Source organism: Diceros bicornis, chromosome 10 (assembly GCF_020826845.1).
Source record: "Diceros bicornis minor isolate mBicDic1 chromosome 10, mDicBic1.mat.cur, whole genome shotgun sequence".
Lineage (NCBI taxonomy): Eukaryota > Metazoa > Chordata > Mammalia > Perissodactyla > Rhinocerotidae > Diceros > Diceros bicornis.
In genome coordinates, this window is record NC_080749.1 from 62993130 (window position 1) to 62999129 (window position 6000).

Genomic DNA, 6000 nt, shown 5'->3' on the forward strand with positions numbered 1-6000 from the left:
CCCCTCATTATCAACATCTCCTACCAGAGTGATGCATTTGTTAAATTGGTAAACTACATTGACACATCATTATTACCTAAAATCCATAGCTTACATTAGGTTCCACTCTTGGTGTTGTACATTCTATGGGTTTGAACAAATTAATAATAACATATATCTACCATTATAATATCATACAGAGCAGTTTGCCCTAAAAATCCTCTGTGCTCCGCCTATTCATTCTTCCCTCCCACAGTTATGTAAGTTTTGATGTTACTATTTCACTTCCAACAGGCGATAGGAACCATTTACTTGGTTAAAAGACAACAGGTGAATCAGCTAAACTGATGCTTCCTCTGATGTTTGGCTGCCCCCTTTCTGCCAGTTGTTTACTGTAATGATCAGAAAAAAATCATAAATTTCCAAATGTAATATTTATTTTAATTTATAAAGACATAGTTTTGGTCATTATTATTTATAGAGGCAAATGACAACTAATGGATTTATATTTTTCTGGACATGATCCCTCCATCTTAAACACCACGAACCTCTTTGGGGGATCACTTGGCCTCGGGCCCTGTGAAGTCATGGTTCCTCTGTGTGCTTTATATGACATCACAGTCTAAGTGACTGACAGCCCATGCTACACTAGCTGCCAAATGCTGAGATGATAAGGACATGAGTGACAAGATGTTCCCTCTCCTTGCTTTCTTTCTGAAGGTGACAAACTCCATCCTTTTCCTAAAGTCTTATGAAAGGTGGATATCTTTTTTCTTCACTTCAATTTTTAAAAATTCTTTGTTTTTATTTTTAAAATAGACTAAGAGTGGGATTTTAAGACAAACAAGTTGAATTTATATTTATACACAAATACTGCATATTAATAGACATTTATAAATAGGATGATGAGTATTCAGCATATGTGATAGATACACAAGCAGTCTGGCTGTGAATATATCAAATACAGTGAAAATAAACAAATTTTGAGAGTTCACATATTTATGACTTTTTAAAAATTTGTTTTGAATCTAGAAGAAAGTTAAAGTATATATAGCCCAGGGCTAATATTGAGGTTGGATTCTCTGCAGCCCTAGGTACTCCATCCAAGTGTTTCTGGCGTCACCTGGAGCTGTGCGAGTCAGCAGACAGTTTAGGGGCAAGAACCCTGAGTTAGCAGGGCTTGCATTCTTCCATTTTTTCCCCCAACCAGAGCAGTTCTGTTGCATACATTAAGTATCTGCACAACACCTTGTTTAAAGAAAGGGTTCCCCATCCAAGTTTGAAAATCAATGGTCTGCAAAAATAGCACTTTGATGAAATCTTTTGTCACCTGAGGGCAGCATTCAGGGAACCACAAATCCAGGTGTTCCACTTGATGTGATATTTTATTTAATATGTTCAGAAAAGAAAGAAGGAAAGCAAACATTGTAATTAAGATAATATTCATGTGCAGAAGAATATGGTGAACATGCATTATTTCTAAAGATTGCAGTTTAACAAGAAATTTTATAAAAAAGTAAAATTGTGCCATACAAGTGTTTCTCATTCAAGATAATCCAAGTATGAAAATCTCATTTTACCAAAAAAAAGGATAAATAAGTGGAACTACAAATAGGTTTTCACTTTATAATATAAATAATAAGCACTTCTAATATAATTAATATGCAAAATTATGATTTAAAAAATCTGAAAACATGCAAAATTGCATCAAATAAGTTATGTCAGATAACTATCCTTTATTCAATGTTTATTTATTTAGAGATTGGCGTTAATTTGTTCGTTCACTTACTTTTTCAACATATATTTATTGAAAAGTGATAGAAATACAGAAAAGAAAAAGTTATGGTCCCTGTCCTCAAGAAAATCCATCTAGTGGGGCTGAAATTTACAAAACAAGTATCTTATAGCAAATGAGTTGTAGAAGTAGTGTGTTCTGTGATTGAGTGATTGAGGTCTGGCAGGGCTGGGGCAAGTTTCATGGTGCAAGAGACCTGCTACTTGCGGAAAGGATAGGACTTTGTAAAGGGGTGGAAAGCAAAGAGATGCTAGGCAGGGGGATGCTGCAAAGCAAGGAATACAATGTGAAGATCTTTCACAAGAGGTTGAAGGTTTGCAAAGGGGAATAATGGGAGAATTAACTGGAGCAGAAGGTTAGGGTGAAAGGGTGAAGAGACTTTATTTTTGAAGCCAGGGTTCTCAATCACACCAGATGAAGGTAGAGTGACCATGTGTATTCCCTTTAGGGGTACCTACTGAAATCTCTAAAAGAGATGCTCTACCCTCCTGTCTCAGTCTGTTTGGGCTGTTATAACAGAATTCCGTAGACTGGGTGACTTATAAACAACAGAAATTTATTTCTCACAGTTCTGGGAACTGTGGAGGCTGAGAAGTCCAAGATCAAGTCACCAGCAGATTTGGTGTCCTGTGAGAGCCTGCTTCCTGATTCACAGACAGCAGTCTTGTAGCTATATCTTCACATGGCCCAGGTGGAGGTGAGGGTGGAGAGCTTTCTGGGATCTCTTTTATAAGGGCACTAATCTCATTCATGAGGGCCCCACCCTCATGACCTAATCACTTCCCAAAGGCCCCATCTCCAGATTCCGTCATATTGGGAATCAGGATTTCAACAGATGAATTTTGGGGGACACAAACATTCAGTCTATCACACTGTCTACCCTAAGAGATTCTGGTTTCCCGCTTTCCTTGCTAGCCAGGTGAGAATGTATGTAGTGTAATGAGGGACGTTATTGGTTGGCATGCACTGCACACGTGAATCCTGTGGAGCTAAAGAAAAGCTGCTGTAGAGAACTGGAAGTCACTGAGGGTTTTTGGCCAGCCAGGTAACGTGTACAAAGTAGCTAGTGATGTGTTAGAGTTGCTGGGAGAGACTGAAGGCAAGGAGATGTTAAGAGTTGACTGCAATTGTCTAGGAATTGAGGAGAGAGAAAGAACAGGACTTGTATCTGAATGTTTGATGGCAGGGAAGGTGGAAGCCAAAAAAAGAAAAGTGGACCAGACACTGTACTAAGCATAACCACCTTTCAAAGTAGGTATTGTTTCTATTTTACACAAAATAAAATCTACAGAGATTTAGTACAAATCCAAGCAATACAAGATTTAAGCAGGAAAGTCGGGCCCTGAATTCAGGTCTGTTTGACCTTAAGTTCTGCTCTAACACCCTGTGCTTTTAATCTTCTGTTTCTAAGAGACTAACAGAAAAAGGGACAACTGGAATGGGACTGGTTTTAGGGATGGGTTTGTTTTTGAGGTTTGATGTGTTGGTAGGTTGCTTAGCATGCATCTGGAAAAGTATCATTTGGCTTTAGAGAAGGGTGGCAGACAATACTGGAAATTATTTGCATAGATGTGACAATTGACGAGGACTCCAAAGGAGACCATAAGGAATTGAGGAAGAGAAAGAAGACAAAGGCTTGACTAACAATAATATGTCCAGGTTAGAATGAAATGGGATCAGGTACGGAAAAGCCAGGGAAAGAGTAGAAAGTTGGGAGGAGAAGTAGGAAGTATAGCATCACCAAAACATGGAAAACACCCATATACAGGAAAAGATTGTCAAAGCTGTTGAATACTGCAGATGTCAAGGAGACAGGTCTAATTTGGCAATCAGGAGAAAAATAGTTGCGGTCAGTGGTTTCAGAAGAGAATTTACACAGGAGGCAGTGTTTAATGAATTAAAAAACAAAATGGTGAAGTTAAGGAAACAGACCATCTACTAAAGTCTGTAAACCTTTTTTTGAGATCTTGAAAAAAAGAGAAGAAATATGACAGAAATTAATGCATGGTAGCCAGAAGAAAGAGCAAGTTCTAGGGAAGGTTTTTGGATAGGGCAAACTGGGTCTTTTTATAATTTGATGAGGAAAGAGCCAGTCAAAAAGGTAGAAGATTGAAATGCAAGTGAAGAAAGGAAAATGACTTTCTTTCTTAAAGGAAAAAAAGTTTTTAATTTGAAGAATACTAAAAACAGTAAATAACACCTCTAATCAGCCACTAAAAATTATATAAAGTGAATTAAAGGCCCTTCTTAAGCCCTCCAATTTACAAACCCCTCTCCAACTCTATCTTTCCTGTTAATAGTTTGGCACAAATGTTTCCCAACTTCTTCCTTTATTTAAACAAGCATCTCTCTCTCTCTTTGCATCTATACCCAAATACCCTTTTTTTGTTAAATGAAAATAAAATGATGCCATATACATGTTTTCAAATTGCTTCTTTCAGTATATCAATCATGGAGATTTTTCTAGGTGAATACACACTCGTACTCACATATCAAATCCATCTTATTCTTTTTAACAGGTGCCTAATGTTCTTTTGTTTGGCTATATCATAATTTATATAGAAATTCCTTCATTGATGAACCTTTCTTGGTACCTAAGTTATAAAAATGGAATTGCTGGGTGTGGTGGGCTGAATGACAGCTCCCAAAGATATGCACACTCTAATCTCGGGAACCTATGAATGTTATCCTATATGGCAAAACGTACTTTGCAGATGTGATTATTAACTTAATCATCACAACTGGATATTGAAATGGGAAGATTATCTTGGATTATCTGAGTAGGTCCTAAATGTAATTTCTAACTACATCCCTACCTACATCCATACATCCCTCTTCTTTACAAACCTACTTCTTCATTACATACCTATATCCCTCTTCTCATAAGAGGGAGGCAGAGAGAGATTTTACTACAGAAGAAGACGGCCATGTAATGACAGAAGCAAAGAGAAGCAGTGTCAGAGAGAGAGAAGATGCTATGCCTCTGGCTTTGAAAGGAGAGGACATGGCCAAAAGCCAAGGAATATAGTTAGCCGCAAGAAGTTAGAAAAGTCAAGGAAACATATTTTCCCTCGGAGTCTCCAGAAGAAACCAGTCTTGCTGACACCCTGACTTTAGCCCCATAAGACTCATTTTGAATTTCTGGTCTTTAGAACCATAAAACATAAATTTGTGTTGGTTTAAGCTGCCAAGTTGGTGGTAATTCAGTATGACCTCATCTGAACTTAATTACATCTGCAAAGACTTCCAAATAAGGTCACATTCCTATGTACCGGAGGTTAGCACTTAAACATATCTTTTTGGGGGACACAGTTTAACTCACACGCTTGTAAAAAAAAAAAAAGATCAATTCATCTGTAAGTGGTTTTAAATTTTGATTTCTGGGAAGTTGTCATTTAATGGTGGAATTGTTATTGCCTCACTCAAATTAAAAAATTCTTGCTGGATGTGGGATTTCAGGAAATCCCAAAGGAAACAGTGACGGAGGATGGGTGGGTATTTTGAGGATAATGAGTTTGGTACGGACCAGAGAGCATCCCAGAATATAAACAACGTAGCACATCACTTTTATAAAGTTAGTAAGTGAGCAAAACTAAACAACATATTTTTGTACACACAAATATAGAATGTGTGTGTGTGTGATATTTGAATACACTCTAAAGAAAAGCACCACACCGAGGGGAGGAGGACCGTCGGGATGAGATAGGGAGGCGCACACAGGGTTCCGCGGCGTTGGTGGGTTCACGGATATTTGTTAGCCTCCGTTATTTAATATCTTTTGTATGTATTAGTGTGTAATAAAACAGTAAGTATGCGTTATGTTTTAATATAAAACTGTGCCTATAGAACATAAAATTTAAAAACGTGGCATACGGATGGTAGAAAATACGCTTTGAGAATGGAGCAGTCACTTGGAAAAGCTGACAGATAACAGAGCACTAGGTAAACTCACGCTAATTATGAAACCGTGAGTAAAAGAACTTGTGCTTCTATGAAATTCAAGCACCAACAAACCAGGAGGCTCACAGCGGGAGTAGCAGCATTCCCAGAACCATAGTTTCCACGCTGGCTGATCACCTTACCAGCGAACTGCTTCTTCCAGACGCTGAGATTGCGCAAAGATTATTGCCCTATTCCAAAATGACGGCTCCAGCGCCTACAACTTAAGTATAGCGCATGTCCGGAAGTTACGCAACCCCATAAGGTAGCGCGCCCCTACCCGTGGG